This window comes from Bidens hawaiensis, unplaced genomic scaffold (genome assembly GCF_021521415.1).
Source record: "Bidens hawaiensis isolate Kalapana, Puna unplaced genomic scaffold, B.hawaiensis_p1.1 tig00003902_1, whole genome shotgun sequence".
Lineage (NCBI taxonomy): Eukaryota > Viridiplantae > Streptophyta > Magnoliopsida > Asterales > Asteraceae > Bidens > Bidens hawaiensis.
The window spans coordinates 59,879-84,797 of NW_027491226.1; the positions used below are offsets into that span (position 1 = coordinate 59,879).

A 24,919-nucleotide genomic window follows, 5' to 3' on the forward strand; every position below is an offset into this window, starting at 1 on the left:
CGTGTCAAATTGCAAATAAATTGTTTTTTAAAAATCTACAGACAAGGTGACAACCATATTAAATGCAAGTGGGGTTAAGAAAATTAAAAAATTTTGACATGGCTGCTCAATATTTATGGATTTTCAGAAAAAAAAATTGTTAGGTTTGAATTTTCCTTTATATGAGTATATAACAAAAAATATGCATTTAAACATTATTTTTTTAACTCAATAAGTCATTAGCATTTGTAAAAATCATTAATATGATATATTAATTACTTGCTTACAATATTCAAACCTTTTAAAATTACAGAAAAAATATATATTAATTTTTTGAGAAAATTTTCAAAACAATTCGTTTTAGGAGAGAAAAACTCATTTTGATCCAAAACTTGAAAATTTTCTCAAATGATCCATTGAAAACTTACATAGGTGTTGTTACATTTGGATTCCCGCTGATAGTTTTCGACATCCACTAGATTTCTGACACATGTTATATGTCTGATCCCACCCGTGAGATTTTTAAGAAAATCCGTCTGACCCGTGAGTTTTGATACCAAAACCGTCTCCTTGAAAACCATCTCCTCCGTGATTTCTGACCCTGAATTTTTTTGTATCTACTCCGCCATCTTCCCGTCATCTGCATTGACTCCGTTGGCTTCTCCGGTTTCTAGCAAGTGGTGGTGGTGGTGGTGATGAATCAATGGTGGAATTAGGTGGATTCAAAGTTTTTTTCAAAAACTCACGGACGAGACAAAATCATGGTGATACATCATGGAGGAGATGGTTTTCAGAGAGATGATTTTAGTATCAAAAATCACGGGTCAAACAGATTTCCTTTGAAATCTCACAGGTGGGGTCAGACATATAACAGGCGTGTCGAAAAACTAATGGGTATCGAAAACTATCGGCGGAAATCCATATGTAGCGCCTATGTGAGTTTCAATGGATTATTTTGGGAAATATTTCAAATTTTGAATCAAAATAGGGTTTATCTCTCCTAAAATTGATTATTTTTGGGAATTTTCTCTAATATTTTTCCTACCATCTAAATTATACATTCTCTAGACACGCTACTAAATCGACATATTTGTCTATCATAAATTAAATAGTAAACTGCGGTTTTTGTCACTGTGATTTGTCCGAATCTGCGGTTTTAATCCAACAATTTTAAATCTGCGATTTTCGTCCTTGTGGTTTCATTTTACTAGCAATTAAGCCCGACCACACTAACTCCGTTAAGTCTGGTCGTTAAACCCATCAGCATGCCCCTCGAGTGAAGGGCAGTTTTGTTCGAATCTACGGTTTCAACCCAACAGTTTTAAATCTGCGATTTTCGTCCCTGTGGTTTCATTTTACTTGCAATTAAACCCAACCCCACTAACTCCGTTAAGTCTGGTCATTAAACCCATCAGTTTGCCTTGTTCTTTTTCTTCCCAAATAAACCCCAACCCTAATTCGCAAGCTCCTTTGCGTGAGGGGCTGAGGTGTATTTGAGGAAAAAAAGGACAAAATTGCCCCTCACGTGAGGGGCACGCTGATGGGTTTAACGATCAGACTTAACGGGGTTAGTGGGGTCGGGTTTAATTGCAAGTGAAATGAAGTCACAAGGACAAAAATCGCAGATTTAAAACTATTGGACTAAAACCGCGTATTTGCACAAACCACATGGACGAACCCGCAGTTTTACTTTAAATTAAAGCACCCAACCATCTCTCGAAGAGTAACGCATTTTCACACAAACACAGATACCAATGGACTATAAGCTATTTAATATATATATATATGGGGGGTGTTTGACTTAACGAACAAAATACATTTAAAGCCCACCACAACGTGACCCGCCTCATTGGGTGAGAAGCAGATCCGTCCACACCATAATATCACACAAAAATTAGATGGTTATGCACAAATTACATACACTATAGATAATTACGCAACCGTATATAACTAAATTATGCCCACGCATTACATCAAAACATATATAAATGTTACGTTGCATATTATACAACTTATACAAATAACTTCACAAAGTATATGATAATGACACAATGTATGCGAAATGTTTCATGACCCATATGTATGCAATTACACGCATACACAATCACGCATATTACACGCAGGCTTGGCCCGCGAATATAAGGAACCCAAGCTTTGGCTTTAGGCCTCCCAAATTTTTGGCCTCAATTTTGAGTAAATCTTATACGTTATATAGATATTAAACTGATCTTTATTATAATAATTTCACTCTAATCAAGTGGTAAGACATCATGCTTGATTACCAGTGTAACAGGGATCGAATCTTATTCCCCTCATTTGGTTTTTAGATCTTATCTTTAGGGAGGGAAGCAACTAGCATAGTTCCAAATAAAAGTCAAATATTTTTTAGTTTTTTTTGTTACATTTACTTATTTTATAACATGCATTATATATATATATATATATATGTATATATATATATATATATAAATAGGGGAAGGATATTTTGAGAACCATGTTGAGTTGTATGAACTTAAGAACTCTCATTCTAGACCACACATTTAATTAAATAAATTGAAATATGTGATTGAGATTAAATCTAGCAAAAAAGTCAAAGTAGGAGAGAGAATAAATATGTAACTGATTACACTAACTTTTACGTCCGTTACACATATGTAAAATGTCGACTCAGTGCGTAAAAAATTCTGTAATTTTTTTACGTTTATTTAACCTACATATATTACGCATGTGTAAAAAAAATTTGAAAAAAAAATCGTTACACTGAGTTCTTTCGAGTTCTTAAAACTCAAAGGAGTCCTCATTTGAAATCTCCCCTATATAAATAAACATTAATATAATCTAGTTTTATACAATTGTTTGCAATTGCTGAAAAAAAAAATCAAAAGAAAAAATTCAACACAATATAAGTAAGACACCCATTTTTTTCCTTAAATTCTTTTTCTTTTTTTGTTGGAATTGCGATGATATATAGACATTACAGTTCTTTAACCATTAATTTTTTAGATTAAGCATCATACTTAAAAACATTGATTTTTTTTAGACATTATAATTCTTAATCATTGATTAAACGTCATACCTAAACACATTGATTTTTTAGATTAAGCGTCATACCTAAAGTCATTGATTTTTTTCTTGGAATTACGATGTTATATAGACATTTTTTTTCAGGCATTGAATTTTTTTTTAACTTTTTTTAGACATCATAATTCTTAACCATTGATGTTATATAGACATTGATTTTATTTATTTATTTTTTTTTCTGGGAAAAAAAAACCTCAGATCCAGGGGTGGTGTTCACATACGGGGCGGTGTTTCCCCAGAAGTTCCGTCCCCTCTTAATGCTCGTTTTGTAGTTAAATCATATTAAACTTTCAAGTTAGGCAAATTTGTAGTTAAATCATATTAAACTTTCAAGATAGGAAAATGTCATACCCCGTTAAGCGATTTGCGGAAGTGTAAAACGGAAATGTAACGGACACCTTTGGTATCAACCACATTGTTTATAAAGAACAATACAAACTAGTTTACAATATTTTACATCGATCTAACTTTGTGTACAACTAGGTGATACAAACTAAATCCAGCTCGCTAAGTGACTTTACTTCTTACTAGCACACTTGCATTAATTCACCCAGCATTGATCACAAGTCAAACACGTAGCACATTGACTTTCTAATCCAAGTCTGGTATACCTGAAAAACATGTTAAAACGGGTCAACTATAAATAGTTGGTGAGTTTCACGAGTTTCAAGAAATCAGTTGTGCGTACAACAATCACATTTTGTAAATATGCAAGTGTGTATGTATGTACGTTCACAAGTACGTTTGTTTGTATGTTTATGATGTAATTATGCGAAGCTAGAGTGAAACCTTGACTGTCTGTGCTGCGTGCATCTATTTCCCACGCCCAATCAACCACTGTGGCTCCCCTTCCGCTTACAACATGCCCCGATAGCTATGTCTAACACTACATAGCCTGTTTGTATAAGTATGGTCATGTGCAAGCGGCGCTATGTGACACGGAAACCAGACCGATTCGTTTGGGTTTGTCAAACCGATAGTACTATTCACAAGCCACCAGTTCAAAGTTAATCACTGTGTTCGTGGGGACTTTCGTGTGTTAGCACTTAGATAATTTACATCATCAAACAATTCCGAGTATATAGAGCTATAGCAACATGTTTTTCACCCAAAAAGTTTGTAAAACAGTTTAAAAGTGGGGTCATGAAACTCACGGTTTAATCAGGATTCAGTACAACGTCGGCTCGTAGTTCGTTTGGCTCGTATCACTAGTCCCTATAATAAATATTATAATAATATTAATACTTTAATATTATTATAATCATTACACTAGACATTATACTAGACTGGGTTGTATAGCTAATCTGGGTATAGCTGTTACACCTAGAAAGTGTCATTAGGCTTAGATTGTGATGTTGTTCAATGTCTAATACTTAAAACCGAACTTGGCTCAGTTTTCTCGTTTTCCCAGCTGAGCCAAGTTGTTCGTTTATGCGTTCAGAAAACAGTTATGGGGATGTAAGCTTGGGTAAATGTGTTGGTCGATAAAATGATTAATTTATAAAGAAAGATCACATATTGGGGCTCTGGATTCGCTACTAGGCTCGTTTCCGTTTATTTAGTTTCTTTTAGAGAAAAACGCGCACAATCTATTCAAATTGTCCAGATTTCTCATAAAAAGTTCGTTTTCACTTAACTAATCCAAAAATATAATTTCTGATCACTCTTGATGTACAGATATTCCAACAGGTTCGTTAATCACGAACTCGTCGGTTTTTATCCGAATTGAACTTGTTTAATCTTTAAATTAGTACAACTAATTATACGTCAATCCTTAAATTATGAAAATTTAATCACTTATCAATTAAAATATGTAGATTTTTATAAAAATATTTCTGTAATTATTTAATGATTTATTAATTTATAAAAATTCATTTTATCTGCTATGTTTAGCCTGAAAATCATCCATTTATACCAAACGATCTCCAAAAATTCTACCAAAATTTCTGAGTGACCATAATGTGTCCCAAAAAAAACTGGAAAAATTCCAAACTCTAAAAATCTTGCCAAATATCCATTTCGAGAAAAAAACGACTATGAAAATTCAAATAAACGCAAATACACAAAACATAGTTAGGGTTTTCCAAATGTCCCCAAATTTCATGTGACCATAATATACCAAATCTGAGTTCCCCACAAATTACATAATTTTTCAAGCATTTTAACTATTTTTCCCAAATAAACGCCCCAATTCGGTAATAAATTCGCCAAATATTCTCGGATGGTCGAAAAATTACCAAATTTGAACAAGGACTCAATGATATGGCCCATGATGTCCCTAAAAAATTTCATGACCTAAAAATGTGCACATCACAATCGAATTCTACACAGCCCGTAATTGAGTGATTCGGTATTACCTTAGCGGTTTGGGTTCGTTTTCGCCCTTCTAATCAAGTTTTCGAGTTCTTGTGCTTCAATGAAAGCTAGATGCAGGTCCTATGTCACAAACCAAGCAAGTTTCATCAACATGGCAGCCTCTTAACTTAGGGTTTCTGCTAGGGTATTAAACCGAACCTTTAAACCGTAAAAACGCCGTTTAAACCCTATAATCCGTGTTTATGGCCAAAAAAAACTATCAAAACAGGTTCCTAACCATGTTTATGATCAAAACATGTTTTTGGATCATTTTTAGGATTTTTGGATGGTTAGGAATGATTTTTGGCAATTAAACCATGTTTGTATGATATTAACAAGATTAAACATGTATAAAAATTGATTAATTAATAAATTTTACCTTAGTTTTTATGGGTTTTGATTCACGAGAAGTTGCACCTGGTTAAAATTCTGGAAGAATGTTGCTTAAAATATCCTATATTACATATATATTAAGATACCTTGATTTTAATAATAATAACAATGGTGGCGGCCGCAAGGGATTCTTGGGCCCTCTTTGGGCCCATTTTGGCCCAAATCTTATTTTGCAAGCCCATACACGGAAAGCGAAGACCAAATTTATTTCGGGTTTGGTTTTTGGCGCGAAAAACATATCGGGTGCGACAAACAACGCGAAAACGAGTGTTTTTCGGCTATTTTTGTGTAAATTTATAAAAACATATTATACGTTTGTAAAACTCGAAAATATTTTCACGAATCACTTAAAACATTTCAAATAAGTGTTTTGTAAATCTTTTTCGGCTTAACGGATGATACAATGCTTGGTTTGTAACTATCTTTTGCATTTAAATCTATAGCGGGTAGTTAAACGAGCATGTTTTCGTTTAACTTGTTTGCTATCAAACTAAGGCCATAATACTAATATATTAGCTTATATTGAACGTATATCACTTATAGATGGTCCCCCGGGATATCCGGGTCATAAATAGACCCTTTTGGTTAATCGTTCGTTCGCTACGCAATAAGCCGTTAACCCTTATTCGGTTTGTAAATATCAAGGTGTACTTGGTTTTATCACGATTGTCACAGAAAATTAGTCCACCGAACCGGGCGCTTGGGTGGTTGGGTACCGACGGTTGGGGGTACGGAAAAGCATGCGCCACAAAAGACTTTTGTGGCCGAAATTTCCATGCAAACTATAATGGATATGGACCACATGCATGATTTTTATGAAATTAGAATTAACACTTTTAACCACAAACTTCTTTTCACTGAACGAAAATAACTAGTAATTATTAGAATGGATCGTAAGTTTGTGACGGATTTATGTCAACATGACAATGAAACGTATAGTACCATTAATAAAATGTTTGGTTTAAATAAATGGGCCAACCCGATAACTTAGTCAAATAAAAGCTATGCATATAATTTATAAGTTTAACTCGTTAACTTAACCCATTTAGATAAATGAATTACATGGGCTCTGTCCGATTACGCGTGGTCAAAACTTGTCATGACTTGATACAGTTGTGGTTCATAAACAAATAGTTAAACATATCGTGTTTGACTCGACCTTTCCAGCATCAAATTCTAGAATTGTGGACTTTTAATAAGAAAAAAATAAAAATAAGTATGTAAATCAACACACGTAAAAGTTGTGAAGCTAACAACTAGCCTCTTGTGGTAACAATGGTATGATCGCTACTGAAATAATGATTTATTTGCCATGGAACTTGAGATACATGATTTATTAAACGAACTTATACATTGTGATAAAATGAGCATAAAGAAAGGATAGAAAAACTAATAAAATTGATCCATCACCCATAAAAATATAACTAATTTTTTTTATATAATACTAATAACACCTTGTGTTTATTAGTACAGCAAGAAAACTCGTCTTATTGGAATCACAATGAAAACCTACCCTATAGTAAAATTAAATCATAACATTCAATATGACAACAGTTCGTAAGACATTTGTCATTAAGAAATAAGAATAATGCCACGAACTTGAAGACTAAAAGGACGAGCATAGAGGTGAAGATGAGTAACATTGAGAAGAAAGATGAAATGGCATACATATTAAAGATAAATTTGTGATATACGTAATTTATAAACTCATTCAAATTAAATGCTGTTTGAAACACGTCTACAAACCACTAATCTTGAACCCAACATGAATTAAATACGATATGAGCCACCGTTCTTTCAGCTTCCACTTTAATATCCAAATCCCCCGCCCTCCCCTCCCCCCGTTAAACGAGACGATATTTAAGGGTGGTTCGGTAAATCTCATGGGGTGACTTGGAGGAGATTTTAAATAATAATTCGTTTATTATTTATTAATAAGTTAGTCTTATTTTAATTAAGTTAAGCTTTATCCTAATTCCTATTTGAGTTTGGCTCAAATTGTGTATTTGAGTTCGAGTAGGATTAGGCCAAAGGATATCTATATAAGCCTTTGGTATTTGATGTATTATTTAAGTTTTTCCCATTCGTTGGTTTTCTTAATAAGAGTTGAATTATTTTGTTTGTCAAATATAGTTCCAGTGGGTGCAATTTAATTACTTTGAGATCAAAGTAATTGACCTCTTCTTGTTCGTACAGTAGAGGCACACAACACCAATAGCAATTGTTGAGTTCTGCAGCATAAGGCAACCCTTTTCTTGTTTGTGCAAAAAGGCACTTGAGTTGCAATATTATTTTGACATCACTTGTGAACCTCTCTCGGTTTAACAAGTGGCATCAGAGCCGGGATTACGAACGTCCGTACGTAATCAATTTTAGCCGATCGAAGTCCAGCCAAGAGATTAGTCTCACGGACGATTGCCTTTGGCGATTATCCGGGTCTGTAGATCGTAAGCTAAGCAGGTGAAGAAAAGAAGCAGGCGAATAAGGAAACGATGGCTGATACGTCGTTTGTTGCCGGAATCAGGCGTTTGAACCAAACTAATTACCGGACTTGGTCGACATGTGTTATGTCATACCTTCAAGGTCAGGACCTTTGGGAGGTTACCAACGGAACCGATACGCAACTACCAAGAAACGACACCGGAGGTGCTGTCGGGAAGTGGCGAGTAAAGGTCGGGAAAGCGATGTTCGTGTTGAAAACAACAGTCGAAGAGAAGATGTTAGATCACTTTCAAGAAGCCGAAACACCGAAGCATGCATGGGATATTCTTGAACGACTATTCACGAAGAAAAACGACACCCGACTACAACTTCTTGAAAATGAGTTGCTTTCGGTCACTCAGAAAGATATGTCGATTCCAAAGTACTTCCATAAAGTGAAATCGCTTTGTCGCGAGATTGCCGATTTAGATCAGCAATCAAGGATCGGAGACGCGAGGATGAAACGGATTATTATTCACGGGTTGAGACCGGAATTTCAGTCGTTTTTCGCTGCTGTTCAGGGTTGGGCGACCCAACCGTCACTCTCGGAATTTGAAAATTTGTTATCTGGGCAGGAATCCTTAGCTAAACAGATGGCCGGTGTGTCGGTCTCCGCTATACCGAAACAAGAAAACGAAGCACTGTTTGCGGGTAAAGGAAAAGGAAAGTTTAAACCCAACCACAATTACAACAAAAAGAAGCCATGGGATCGATCAAACAAAGGAAATAAACCCGAGGAACGAAACCAACAGGAAGGTGGTGTTGAACGAAAGAATTGGAACCGTAATAAACAAGGTAAAAGTCCGCCGTTTAAAACTTTTAAGTGCTATAATTGTGGCATGCGAGGACACATCGCAAAGTATTGTACAGCGAGTGCAACTGAAGAAGGAAACGCCGCGACAACGCAAAATCGAACTGAAGAGCCTTGGGATGCCGAGGCCCATTATGCCGGAATTGAAGAGGTTCACGCGTTATCGGCTACGGTAAAACCCTCTTTAAATTTGTTAAATGATTGGATTGTAGACTCGGGTTGTTCGAATCACCTAACGGGTCAAAAGGAGCGGTTAAAGAACCCGGTTAAGTACGAGGGTAATCAGGTGGTAGTTATAGCCGATGACTCGCGACACGGCATAGCTCATATGGGTGAGGTTGATATCTCATCAGATTCCGAGGAAGGTGGTTTGGTTCTTAAAAACGTGTTTCATGTTCCCGGCATGAAAAAGAACCTGTTGTCGGTTCCTCAAATCACCGACACCGGACGGTATGTTCTATTCGAGCCGAACGAGGTGAGTATTTTCGATAAGTTCGAAACTAAATCCATACCGGTGATTCAAGGGAAAAAGAAAGACTCGGTTTATGTATTGTCTGCCGGGACTTCGTATGTGAATAAGGTGAAAAGGAATTTAAACGCAGATTTGTGGCACCAACGTTTAAGCCACGTCGGGTACGATAAACTTCAATTAATCGTGAAAAAGAAGTTGGTGGCGGGAATACCCGAACTTGAAGTAAAAACGGATGTAGTGTGTGACGGTTGTCAGTTTGGAAAGGCTCATAAGCAACCGTTTGAGAACTCTAGTTATCGAGCTAAAGCCCCTCTTGAACTCGTTCATACCGATGTGTTCGGTCCGGTAAAGCAACCAACGGTCAAAGGTATGATTTTTATGATATCATTTATTGACGACTATTCGAAATATTTGTGGGTATATTTCATGAAGAAGAAAGCCGAGGCGTTTGAACATTTTAAAGAATTTAAGTTGGAAGCTGAACGAGACTTAAAACGAAGCATCGAGTGCCTTCGTTCCGATAACGGAGGCGAGTATACATCCCGTGAATTTTCTTTGTTTCTTAAAGAAAATAGAATAAAACGCCAACTAACGTGTTCTAATACTCCTGAGCAAAACGGGGTTTCGGAGAGAAAGAACCGGACCCTAACCAACATGATCGGAAGCATGATGCACAACAAGAATGTACCGGGGAGATTTTGGGTGGAGGCAATGAGTACTGCTGCGTTTATAAGTAATCGATTGCCACAACAAGGAATGGGCTACGAGTCACCATACGAGAAGATGTTCAAAATCCGACCGAATGTTAGCTATTTTCGAGTCTTTGGATGCGTGTGTTACGTGTTCATCCCGGGGCATCTCAGACACAAGTTAGAGAAAAAGGCAACGAGATGTATTTTTGTTGGTTACGATAACGAAAAGAAAGGGTGGCGATGTTGTGAGCCGAGTACCGGGCGAATTTACGTATCTCGAGACGTAATATTTGATGAAAACTCATCATGGTGGTCACCGAGTAAAGAAGTGCTACCCGACACTCAAGACTTAAGACAAGAAGTGGACAAGTATGTTGCTGTTGAGTTCAACAATGAAGAGGAGGTTGAACCCACTGTTCAATCTGTTGAGAATCAAACAGAAAGTGCGGGTTTACACAGCAGCCCACGGATCAGCCCCTGGCGCACCGGGTTGTCGACCGGTCAGTCCGGGTCTCAGTCCGACAATCCAAACGATTCAGCAACCGTTGAAGACAGTGTGCAGGCTGTTCGAAGGTCTGAACGGGCGAGAAAACAGAACCCAAAGTATGCAAATGTCGCCTTACTTGTTAGTCAAGAAACCGAACCCGAGACGGTAGAACAAGCTATACGAGATCCTAAGTGGATGGACATGAAGCAAGAGGTAGATGCTTTAGCCAGTAACGAGACCTGGCATCTTGTTCCGAAGCCGGGTGATGTAAATCCGATTTCGTGTAAGTGGGTTTTTAAAATTAAAAGGCGGGCCGACGGGTCGATAGAAAGATATAAAGCTCGATTAGTGGCACGGGGTTTTTCACAGGAGTACGGGATCGATTATGAAGATACGTTTAGTCCCGTAGCTAAGCTCGTTTCGGTTCGAGTAATTTTAGCTATCGCTGCGTGCAAAGGTTGGAATTTATGGCAAATGGATGTGAGTAATGCATTTTTATATGGCGATTTGGATCGGGTAATATACATGGATCAGCCGGGAGGTTTTGTAAGTCAAAAATTTCCTAATTATGTCTGTTAGTTAAAGAAAGCAATTTACGGCTTAAAACAGTCACCGCAGGCCTGGTTCAGTAAGATCGGTGAGTTTTTAGAACTTAACGGATTTGTTCCTACAATAGCCGATACCAGTGTGTTCGTCCGAGCCGAAGGTGACAAAATCGCTGTTGTCCTCGTTTATGTAGACGATTTAATTATAACCGGCGATTTAGTCTACGTGGTGGAGCAGTTAAAAACGAATCTGTGCACTCGCGACTTGGGAAAATTAAAGCACTTTTTGGGTCTAGAGCTCGAGTACGAGAATGATGGGTTTATACTTCACCAAAATCGGTATGTCGTTAATCTTTTGGTGAAATTCGGTATGGAAAGTTGCAAACCGATACGAGTACCCATGGAACCAAACGGGTCTCTTCGAGACGAAGAAGGAAAAGATTTGGAAGAAGTAACCATGTATAGGCAAATAATTGGAAGTCTTATTTATTTGACCTTGACTCGACCCGACATCACGTATGTCGTTGGTGTTCTTAGTAGATTTGTTCAAGCTTCGAGAAAATCGCACCTTGAAGCCGCTTGGTTAGTGTTGCGGTATGTGAAATTGACTCCGAGCTATGGTGTTAAGTTTAAGAGGGAGTCGAGTATGGAATTAATCGGGTTTTGCGATGCCGATTATGCTAAAGATCCGGACACGAGACGGTGTACAACCGGGTATGTTTTCTTGATTGGTTCAAGTGCTGTTACTTGGTGTAGCAAAAGGCAGCCCACGGTGTCACTTTCGACTACCGAGGCGGAGTATCGGACTATGGCCGCACAAGAGTGCATGTGGCTGGTTCGTTTTATAAACGAGTTAAATCAAGGTAAAAACGAGAAGGTAACCTTGTATGGGGATAATGTGTCTTCGATATTGTTGGCTAAGAATCCCACGTTTCATGCGCGTACGAAACATATAGAAGTTCATTATCACTTTATTCGTGAGAAGGTGTTGAATGGAGAAATTGATTTTAAATATGTTAACACGTTGGAGCAAGCTGCTGATATGTTCACAAAGAGTTTGCCAAAAGAGAAGCTTGTGAAGTTTTGTACTCGCTTGGGAATGAAGGAAGCAAATATCGAGATGGAGTGTTAAACGAGACGATATTTAAGGGCATTTCGGTAAATCTCATGGGGTGGCTTGGAGGAGATTTTAAATAATAATTCGTTTATTATTTATTAATAAGTTAGTCTTATTTTAATTAAGTTAGTCTTTATCCTAATTCCTATTTGAGTTTGGCTCAAATTGTGTATTTGAGTTCGAGTAGGATTAGGCCAAAGGATATCTATATAAGCCTTTGGTATTTGATGTATTATTTAAGTTTTTTCCCATTCGTTGGTTTTCTTAATAAGAGTTGAATTATTTTGTTTGTCAAATATAGTTCCAGTAGGTGCAATTTAATTACTTTGAGATCAAAGTAATTGACCTCTTCTTGTTCGTACAGTAGAGGCACACAACACCAATAGCAATTGTTGAGTTCTGCCGCATAAGGCAACCCTTTTCTTGTTTGTGCAAAAAGACACTTGAGCTGCAATATTATTTTGACATCACTTGTGAACCTCTCTCGGTTTAACCCCCAACCTTAGTTACCAAAAAACAATTTTGGGCCTTTAAATGTTTTGGTCGTGCAAAGGCTTTCCCTTTGACTAGTCAGTGGAGCCGTCTATAGGCATCATGCCTTCATTCTCAACTTTTGCATAGTTTCCTGGCTTTTTGTTATTTTTTTCGATGGCCAAATATATTAAGAAAAACTTGCAATAAGCAAGCAACCGAGCGTACAATGAAAAGAAAAGACAACAACAGAAGTAGTACAAGTAAAAACGACCCTTATAAGGAAAATTGATAAAGTTAAAATGACACAACTTCTCCCAATCTAATATTTACCACTTGCTCATTTGTTTTAGCCATAAAAAGGAGGTCGTTTTGATATGGTTTATGACTTTAGTAATCGAGAAAGGCATGTTATTAAAGATCATGTCGTTTCTAGCGTCCCAAATTGAACTAGCTATGCATAAAAGAGCTTGCCAAACAGAACTAGCTAAGCCACATTAAAGTATGAAACGAAAGTGTGTTTTGCTGTTTATGGTATCAAACCACACACGGGATAATGATCCTTTTAAAACAATCTATGCATTTATCCACTATAAAACTAAAACTCAAGTCATTAAAAGAAACACATTTTCACAAACATTAATACCATTAGACTACAATTCTTTGATGGTTTTTTTTAAGTTCACGGTCAGACACCCTTTTCGTTCTCATTTTTCCCCCTCACAAATCTATTGTTTCCCTTTCCCTCTATTTTGATTTTTAAGTAACTTTCAAACACCAATTCTTTTCCTATCTGATCTACCTAAACAAACATCTTTTTTTATGCATTGGTGTTTTTCTTATGTCTTCTCATTTTCTTTCAAATTTATGTGATACATATAGGCTATTCCTATTTTGTACCTCCTTCACAATCAAGCACATCATGCACACATATCATTTGTTCGTATCACATTATATGTAGAACATTCGAATCAAATAAAGCAGTTTACTTATGATTATGATGTGTGTGCTCCAAAAATCAATCTAAACCTTTTTTTGGTCAAATCAATAATTAAGAAAGAGGAGATAGTAACTTCACAATTAACTTGAAAACGGAAAAAAAGTTATAATTGCTAATATTTCGTCATCTTTTTAAACGCAAATAATTTTTATACACTTTAATATTTTCTTAAACTTTATTCCACAAAAATGAATATTTAATTTTATTTATATGAGTGTATTTCTATATATAAAGAAACAACTTTCTTTAGAATTTTTTTTTACTATGTTATGTAATTAGGTGCAATTATACATACAATGTTATGTAAATAGATGCAATTACAACATACATTTTGTATGGACTTTTCATTTCGCATATGAATCCCCCAATTATTACACGTGCACACATATAATCATATATAATCGGGAGTAGTATCTCTATCTCTTATAAGATGTAAGGTTTGTCTTCATCTCATGCTTTTCAAACCTCATATGAGTGAGATTTTTACTGGATAAAATTATTTTTTGATATATATATATACTTTTTTGAATCGTTGATTTCATAAAAAAGAAAGATCCCCTTACAAGCTGCAAGAGGCCCGAAAAGAAAATTTGTTTATATATATAACTCATTAAGGATCAAATAAATTAGAGGTTTATTGGTTGGAAGCGTATGAGCGATCTCATACCAACATGTATCCTCTTATCATTTTAGATGTAAGGGTATTTGATTTTGCATCATTCACAATTAATGTATTTCACATAATTGTGGTAATTAGTAGCATGTGCTTGTTTTGGAATTTCCTTTTTAGCGCTGATTAGATATGTAATCAAAGGAACCAGATATGCGTAGCACGTTATGAATGAGTTTTTTTTTTTTTTTTGAAAATTTGATGGAAGTACACTCAAACAACCTCTTTTTACTATAATCGGCTCAAATCTATGTATTTATACATTGATGCATATGCATACGCATACGCATACGCATATATACACACATGCAACGTCTATAGCGCTCTACGCTTTGTGCGGCCTTTCCCTGCTGCCGCTAGCACTACCTGTCCCACCTACCTTCGCTCCCTTCTCTCCTCAGTGCCTTCCGTACCTAGTCCCGCCCTCTCACATTGCCATTAACCTTTGTTTATCTTCGTCCTTCATCATTTCGCCTTACTCTACATCCATTTTATTCTCCCTCAACCGCAACTCACTTATCTTATATGGTAAGTTAGTAAATCTAGGATGTTTTGTGTTGGAACTAGGGGTTTCAATCAGTGACGAATCTAGGAATTTTTTTTCAAGTGATGCACTGCTTTTAGATGCTTTCACGGAGTCAGATATAAAAAATTCCGGGTCGGTTCGATAGTTCGGGAAAAGTTCATTACGTATTAAAAATACGATAAACTAATAAAAAAGACTGCGACATTAGAAATTAAAAAACACATAAAAACATAAAATTCCGGGTCGGTTCGTCGGCAGTGTTAATTTTTTTTTCTTTTGTGTCGGTTTACGTATTTCGCTACCCCTGAAAATTTTTTTACGTTACCCCTATTTGTTTAAAGGTCAACCAATTTAAAAGTTCAAATTAAATAAAGCCTAAACAAATTTATAGCCCAAAGTAAATGAAAACAGCAAATCTTTTTTTTTCTTTTGTTTGATAAAGAAACATTAAACAGAAGCAAACTCGAATCATAAACAAGCTCAAGAATGTCATATTTAAAAGTTCAAACAAATAAAAGCCCAAACAAAGTTTATAGCCCAAAGCAAATAAAAGCCATTAATTTTTTTTTTCTTTTGCTTGAATGCGAAACATCTAAAGAAACAAACATAATCATTATTTTGAGGTTGAAATTTTTAAAACAATTTTGGATATGCGAATCCAAGACTTGGAAATAGATTTAGTGATGTCTTAACTAGTTTGTTAAAAAATATGTATAGTTTAAATCTTGAGATTCGTTTTCCAAGTTTGACATATCTAAGATAGTGGCATTTTCGGAAATGTATCCGAATTATTTTAGTAATGAAAAAATATGGTGTATTTCGGTTGATCGTATGACCTTTTATCACACTTTAAAAGAATATGATACATTTTCAAATTTTGGTGAGTGCGTGACCTTGCTCGTGTAATGGTGGAAACCAGAAAACACGTCACGTTTTCTTTTGTTTATCAAATATTGAAGCTAGCGTTGGTTTTACCGGTTGCAACCGCAACCGTGTTGAAATATGTTTTTCTAAAATGAAACTTATCAATACGGGTTTGCATAGCGAATGGGTGATAAGTATTTAAGCAATGCTTTAATTTGTGCAACGAAAGATAAACATTTGATAAAGTAAAAGAAAATGGTGTAATGGCTCAATTTCAAACTTTAAAAAACCGTATAGGAGAAATTTGCACCTCATGTCATACTTTTATTTTTGTTTTGTTTACATTGTTTGAAATACGATAAAAAAATTTTTTTTTGAACGTTACCCTTGAGATTTATGTCTAGATCCGCCATGGATGGTTCCCACCAAATTTATAAGGTGGTTCACTATGATATTTTCTATATATCAATGCACTATTATTTTGAAACTCGGGTGGTTCCTAAGAACCACTCATTTGTTAGCTAGATCCACCCATGGTTTCAATAGTGTTTTTGCGTAAGATTTTAAAGATGATCTCAATTTGATCAATATGAGGAAATACAGCAAAACAATGATCGAGGGTTCCTTATGTTAATATATTGGATTCAATGACACCTTGATTTCCTTTTATTATGATTGGTGGGTGTCACACTTTATTTGGAAAGACTCCGGTCATTCATACTAGTGGTGGTGGCCAAACTATATATATTGATTGCTTTGATAAAAAAAAAATAATAATAAAATAAAACCTTATGATAATTACTTGAAATATTCGCAACAACCTTTTTATAAAATACGTAGAATAATTAGACTAACAACACCAAACTTCCAACTGGATACTAGAAGGCAAGTATAGGGACATTTTACCTACATAAAAAACAAACCATACATAAATAATATTCCTTCATATCCTACATTTCTCTAATGCTTTCCTGCTGTCACACTAAAACCTTTGTCCACAAAAGTATAAAATCCCTCCACAAAAGCATCTTATTCACCATCACATTCACCACCATGTCCACCACCTTCTACCTCCTCCTCCTCCTCCTCTCCATCACCGCGGCCACCGTGTCGGGAATCACCACCGTCCCATCGGATATTGCCGCGCTTAAAGCGATTAAATCCTCGGTTAACCCCGCCAGTATCCCATCATACACTTGCCTATACTCTTGGGACTTCACTTCTGACCCTTGCTCACCACCTCATGTCACTCACTTCTTATGTGGATTATCATGCTCGGGCAACCGAGTCACCCAACTCACCCTTGATCCCGCTGGCTACACGGGCACCCTCTCTCCACTCGTCTCCCAACTCGTCCAACTCACCACCATTGATCTCTCGGACAACAAATTCACCGGACCCATTCCGAATTCGCTCTTCACTAGTCTCCCTAACCTCCAAACACTCATCCTCGGATCAAACTCATTCTCCGGAGTCATCCCGCAGCGATCAGAAATTTAAAAAAGTTACAAACTCTAGACATGTCCCACAACTCTTTATCCGGGTCACTACCCAACTCGCTAACCCTACTCACTGAGTTGACTGGGCTAGACTTAAGTTTCAACAAACTCACCGGTCCAATCCCAAACCTCCCAAAAAACCTCATCCAACTCGCCCTCAAATGCAACTCTTTATCCGGGTACATCCAACAACAACCCTTTAACGAGTTGACTCAGTTGGAAGTCGTCGAACTCAGTCAAAACTCACTCACCGGAACGGTTCCCGGCTGGTTCTTCCTAACACCCTCTCTTCAGCAAGTCAACTTAGCCAACAACAACTTCACCGGAGTCGAGGTATTAAAACCGGTCAACGACAACAGCCTCGTGGCCGTTGACCTTGGGTATAATAAAATCTCCGGCTACCCGCCGGCGAACTTTTCTACTTACCCTATGCTGGCCTCTTTGACACTGAGTTACAACAAGCTACGTGGCAGAATCCCATTGGAGTATAAGAAGTTTAGCAGACTGTTTCTTGACGGAAACTATTTAAGTGAACTGTCGCCGGAGTTTTTCTCCCGGAAAGTATCAATCTCCGGCAGCGTAGGAGACAACTGTTTAAGGAAGTGTCCGGCATCCTCGGAGCTTTGCTTGAAAAAACAGAAACCGTTGTGGATTTGCCGGCAAGTGTATCATGGGAAACGCAAACTCAAGTCATAAAGTTACTTTGTGTTTTCTTGTTTCATATAATCATATCCATAATATTTTGTATACTATTTTTTAGTGGAATTAAATAATGGTTTATATTTTTTTTATTAAATATTAAGTTGTCCGTATCAATTGATGGAATCATTTGTTTTTTAATTTGTGTTATCTCTGACTCGGATTTTAGAAGGTTTTTTAATTCATGGGTTCTACTAGGGACACCCAGACATCCATCAATACGTCTCGTACAAGGCTATAATGGGTTCTCTATACGCTTCGAATAAGACTATACAGAGATTTACGGGGACCTAATACGTCTCGTATAATCCTATACGAGACGTATTGATGAGTGTTTTAGCAAAAAGAAAGGTGTCCTAAAATTCCCCTTTACAAAAGAAATTGTTTGTTTGTTTGTATATTTTGCGGTTGAAATCAAATGATTGAACAAAGCCCACGGTAGAGGTGCACAAAAAACCCGAATCCAGAACCGAACCCGATAAAAAAACCTGGAACCGTTTCTTTTTAAACCCGGGTTTTTAATACCCGAACCCGACCCTACCCGTAGGGTACGGATAGGGTATGACTGAAACCCAAACCCGAACCCGTACCCGATATAAACCCGATAATACCCGAAACCCGGGTTTTTTGCATACCCGAATATTAGTTTTTGTGCACATGTATTTGTGTGACACTAGGCAGTGGTTGTGTGGCTACCCACATATCTATAGTCGTTCTCAAATAGATCTTTTTTGAAGCACATATTTGATATAGATATAAATACTTATTTAGAACAATGCCTTTTGCTATACCAAACAACAATTTATAACACATAAAATATATGTTTTTTATACCATTGTTTAGTTGTTTACATATGTTTGAATATGTTTGAATGAACTTTGAAGTTTATATGCAAAAAAATTGAGTTAGAATAAAAAAACCTAGCAGGCCCGTTTACAGAAGAACGCTACAGAAAAATGGTTTTTTTAATACTCGAAAATAGGGTATTCAAATAACCGGGTATTGAAGACCCGGTTCAATACCCGACCCGGACCCCGGTACATAGGGTATGGCTTTTCAACTAATACCCGAACCCGGGGTATTACCAATACCCGATCATATCCGAACCCGGGTTTTTATAATACCCAATTTGTACACCTCTAGCCCACGGCACCCGTATGCGTAGTCATGAGATTGCAGTAATATAATTTGTTTACTGTGTGGGCCTAAAGTATTGTGCTGGTAAAGAATTAAGAATGGAACCACATTATTTATTTTTGGCATATTGTGTTTTAATGATACAAGTTAAACTAGATTTTATCCCCCCGTACTACAGGGTTGTTTTATATTATTCGTTTTTAATATTTATATATGTATATTTGGATATCAATTTTATTTATTGTAAGAAAGTTAATAATTAATATACTTGAGGTTTGATGATAAAATGGTTACACAAATAAATAATATGTTATAATCACGTTTAAAATTAATTAATAAAAATTTAAATGAATCGGTAAATAAAAAGGGAGCACCAATTGCCAAGGAGATGTGTTCAACGAGAAAAACCGTTCCGTTTCCTCAGGCCTTGGTGAACCCCGAAACATCATCATCACTTAGAAAGAGGGACCCACAACAGGAGAAAATGTAGGAAGTCTTTAAAAAGTTAAAAATTAATTTGCCCCTCATATGCTAAATATTAAAGGACTTGTGCACTAAAAACGAACTCATAAAATGCATAAACAAGGTGACTTAACCGTTAATGTGAGTTCGGTTTTGACGGGAAGCCCCCCGCCCAAACTTCAAGATTCCGGAATGGCAGTAATATTCACGTGGGCGATTTTAAAATGACAAGGGAGTTGTTGGATCTTGGAGCCGGGGTGACTATTCTCCCAGGAAGCTTATATGATCAATATGATTTTGGTCCACTTAGAAAAGCCGATACCACCGTTGTGTTGGTTGATTTAACACTTAAGCTTCCTAAGGGAATTGTGACTGATGTAACTGTAATGATTGAGAATTTTTCTTACCCGGTTGACTTTCTGGTTCTAGATTAGATTTTTTTGATTAACTTTGTTATCTAAAAAAAATTTGACATTATCTAATGCAAAGTGATTAAAAAAAATCAAACCCATGAGACTTTCAGATGTATTGTAAATATTGTATTAATATCGGCATACTTTCATATCCACTTCTAACCTCCATCTCTAAACTCTTTTGATTTCCGGTCCTCAACCATGGATCCTTCATTTCCAAGCTTTTATTTGAGTGTTGGAGATTCTGGAGATTACGAGATTACCGAAATAATCAATACTATGAAAACACCTTTTACTTGTAATTTTATATCAAGTGCCATGCTTGTAACTTATATGGCCTATTTAGTTAAGTATGATTGATGAACTTAAATAATTTTTTTTATTTTTAATATCTCTTTATTTTGAAATAATTTTGTTTAAAGAAAATAAAATGTTTTATTATTTAATAAATTTTATAGAATAAATTAAAACCTAAATCATATATATGTAATAAAAAATTGATTTATGTTAGGTTGTAATTTATAAATGAGAGTGAAAAGTTAAGTTGGTTTGGGGAGTGAATAAATATAGTCTTACGCAAGAAACATATATGGACATTACCATCTGGTTATTCATCAATAGCTAACTAGGACCAATATTTATAAAGTTTTGACTATAAAAGATAATGTTGACCAACCTTTGGGTTTGATTATCAATATGGCTAGAAAAAAGGTCGACCATAAGCATTTCTTAGATCACACCAGCTACTCTGAATTTGTAACATTACATTTTTTACTTGTATATTTCTTCAATTGATTTCTAATTGAATTGAACCAGTCCACCAAAGGCAGACCACAGACCATTTTTTCTTGTTACCCTTTGAAAAGCTCTCTACTGCCTCTACATTGAACTTTGACCGGCTTTGACTATAGCAATTGTTTACCAAATCAGCTTCTGGACCATGGATTTCTACACCGGTGACAGAAGCTAAAAAAGTAAACTTAGGGGTTGAGGGTAAAGTTCTAATGTCAAATTGTCAATGATGTAGAACTGATCATATGGTCCAGAGAAGGAAAAGCAAATAATCAAATAAAGAACTTAATTTTCTTTGTTTAGTTTTAACTTGATTACCGCGTGCGTGCATATTATAACATGAAATAAAATTTTAATTTAAAGGGCACAGCACTTTTGCACAAAGAAAAATTCAATTCAAGAAAATGGAGGCAAAAACATTATCATACTTAAGTCGAATACAATCCATAAATAGCCTTTTCCTATGCATCTTCAAGACTCTTAAAATCCATACATGAATCTCTCTCTATATATATATAATCGCAAAACTTTTGAAGGCCGTCACTTCCCTCATAAAACTAAAATTCAGCCTGGAATTCTGGGTTACAAATGCTATGGTGCAAAAAACAACGCTGTTCCAGTCCTGAAGAGTACTTGAGCTTGAGCATACAAGTTAAGGACGAGTTTTCTCAATATATTTAAGCGCCTCTGCCTTTACATATTCGATCCTTTCTTCATCTCCCTTTGACTTCTCAAATTCAAGATATTTTTTAAATAAGAACTGCAAAACCCAAAATGTGAACCAACTGTGGAAACCGAGTAAAAGATAATTTATCATCAAAATATTTAAACTCACCTTCATTTTCTTAAGTGGCAGTTCCAGACATATGGTTCTCTCAAATAGAGCACGGATCACATCCTCATTATCACGCCGGATCTCCTGTCAAAGAAATAAAATTCACATTAGATCACAAGTGCGGTAGAATTATTATTAAATATAATAACAATAATAAGAATAATAATAATAATAATAACAATAATAATAACAACAACAACAACAACAACAATAATAATAATAATAATGAGAAATGTAAATTACTTGGTCCAGGTAAACACTCCACAAGTCTGTTCTTTTCGGGTACTCACGAAGCATTCCCTCAAACAATGACCTCCCTCTATCAGGAACTCCACTCTTGAACTCAGATATTGCTGTTTGTGTAATGAACTTAATATGTTTATGTTTCGGAAGACATATGAGGGCACGCTTTACAACCGACTGAACCATATCCTCATTTTGCTTCAACACTCTCTGAATCCGCCTTAGCCAGACCTACATTTGGATTAAACCGTAAGCATAGTCCCACTAAACCCTAAAAACACACACAAAAAAAAAAAAAAGACACTGTAATCAATCAAGGCACCTTGCATGAATGCTTAAACTTTCTGATCATCTTTTCAAGAAGCTCGTCTGCCAATTTATGTTGATCGGTACGCTCGTACATACTTAACAGTGCAAAATGGACCTTTTTGGGGTCACACACCTGCAACGCCCTTTGAAATACTTTCACAACCGCCTCCTGAATAAAAACAAAAATTAAAAACAATTAGTAAAACAAATTGCAAATTAACAAAAATCAATAAAATTTATAAATCTGTATACCTCAGGAGGGTTTCCAAACTCGTTTTCTAAATTAAAGTAAGCAATCCAAACATTTAGCTTCTCTGACTCTTCTCTAATGTTAATTGTTCTCAAAGCCCTGCAACATCATATGAACAGTCATGGTTTTAAATTATAAACGAGCATTTGCATGTACCATTGGTGGTACAGTACCTCTCGGCCATTGCTCTGGCCTTATCGACTTCATTCAATGAGAGTAAAAACGCCATGTATTTAAGCCAAATAAAGCTGCTATTCGGGGAGCTTCTGATCAACTTCTCATAATCATCAGCGGTTCTCGGCACGTCTTTCTGCATTAATCTTTCCTCGGCAGCCCTAATTTCCCTCTCCCTGCATATCATCATTAAAATAACATTTATTCAAGTTACCCGTTAAAAAGCATAACCCTAAGTGACCAACGGATAATAAAAATCACCTTTCTTCCAATTCTTTCTTCTTGGTGCGCCTAACTTTGCTGTCACTCGTTCGGTTACGTTATCAACGGGTTCAGGGTTTTGATCACCTACATCGTCCATGGGGGAGTCCTCTGTTTCATCCAATTGAACATCAAGTGGAAGAACAGAAGCCCTAGATTCCACATCAACTAGCACGGGATGGCTCCCGTTTTCAAACAGAGCCACTGGCTCCTCTGACTCGATTAGGGTTTCATCATCTGAATCAGAATTATTCTCACTTAAGGAATCAGAACCGTGACTTGCAGGTGTTACAACATCGGTATTGGAATCAAAATATGATGGCTTCATGCCTAAAGATATTCTTCCTCTTTCTTCATCAATCTAATGACAAATTGAAGAAAAAATTTACATTATCAATACATCAATATATGGTTGCAGCCTATATGCAGCTTTGAAAGAAGTGATTATAATAATGTAAATGTTTATCACCTTCAAAATTTTGGCTTTAACTGTTTCATGAATTTTGTACTTCATTTCAAGGTTATCGGTACTATCCTCGGGAAGCTGGGACACATGGCAGAGTCCAACCTGCGCAAAGAAAGAGAAAGTTATAGTCAACTTTTGATAAAAACATGCAACTAAATTCGACCTTGCACTTACCAACTTAGATTGGCCGATTGTGATAAACAAACCATACGACTCAGTACGTTTCACTCTTCCGGATACAATATCTCCAACATGGAGACTGTTAAATTCTCCACCATCAGCTTTTGATTCTTTAGAACCACTTGTTTTGCGAAGAGTGACTTCAATTCTCTTTGAAAGCGGTTCCAAAGAAACCACCCTGTGTAATGTAAAACAAATCATTGATGAGCATCATAATCAGGTCTTCTTTATAAAAGGTATTAACAACAAATGAAATAACTACCTTCCAGTTACAAGTGTTCCAATAGGAAACTCTTCTTCAGGTTTTGAGACAAAATCATCAGACAAATTTGAAATGAGGATTTTAGCATCAAGTTTTCTAGAAAGTGTAATGAAACATCCTTTCGGTGTAATGTTCTTAACATAACCCTGAAATAAACAGTTAAACCCGTGTGAAACAATAGTTGGTACTTGATGTCGTAAACATAATGACCTCTTGAAATGTGGCATTAGGCATGTATACCAACCAGATGCTCAGTGAACCGTTCGGCAGTAAGTTTGTTTGTTTTAATAATGAGCGAACATGAACACGTGTCTAGTTAATTCATTTACATTCGTGAATGTTGGTTTACATCCGTTCGCTTAAATTTGTTTACATTCCATCTATGTTCATTCATGTCTGTTGTTAGTTTACATTCGTTAATAAATTCATTCAATTTTTTTGGCCCATTACACCTTTTAGTCTAGTTTTAATAAGTTTTAGGCCCAACGCAACTTTTCACAATACTCTAGTTTTAGCTCAGTTATATTCGTTCCTCTATGTTTAGTTATGCTCATTGATATATCTTCAGTTATGTTAGTTCGTTTAAATTCGTGAACTGTTTGTTTATACTGCTAACGAACGAACATTAACAAACACAAACATGTTCATTGTTGTAACATCCTAAAAATTTTAATGATGAATAAAGGAAGTTATGTTTAGTGATTTCGCGTAATTAATTAATATCGGGTAGGGAGCGGGTCTTGGACGTGGGTTAATTGAGATGGGTTAAATGAGAATGGGATTTCAGGGATATAAATACCCCCAAAATCCCAAAATATCTTCATTTTCACCAAACTCCCTAACACCCCAAAACACACACACACACCACACACATACCGCCGCCGGCCGGCCGAGCCAAGGGAAGAGTCGGGCAGGTCCGAGAGAGAGCGATTAGTGTACTAGCAAGTATACGAGATCCAAACAAGCCCAAAAAGGTATGATTCTTGATCTTTG

General features: G+C 36.2%; 2 pseudogenes across 1 annotated transcript; one reads left to right on the forward strand and one right to left on the reverse strand.

The window, feature by feature from the left end:
• The first annotated feature begins 16,951 nt into the window (after positions 1–16,951).
• Positions 16,952–18,192, forward strand: LOC143624577 (uncharacterized; annotated as a pseudogene).
• A 3,368-nt stretch (positions 18,193–21,560) lies between these two features.
• On the reverse strand, positions 21,561–24,153 carry LOC143624629 (rRNA biogenesis protein RRP5-like; annotated as a pseudogene). Its single transcript, XR_013152150.1, has 10 exons — positions 23,927–24,153; positions 23,659–23,842; positions 23,488–23,586; positions 23,019–23,379; positions 22,757–22,933; positions 22,586–22,682; positions 22,347–22,502; positions 22,025–22,255; positions 21,782–21,865; positions 21,561–21,706 (listed from the first exon to the last, which is right to left on the reverse strand). The product of XR_013152150.1 is annotated as an rRNA biogenesis protein RRP5-like (transcript).
• Between the last annotated feature and the right edge of the window lie 766 nt (positions 24,154–24,919).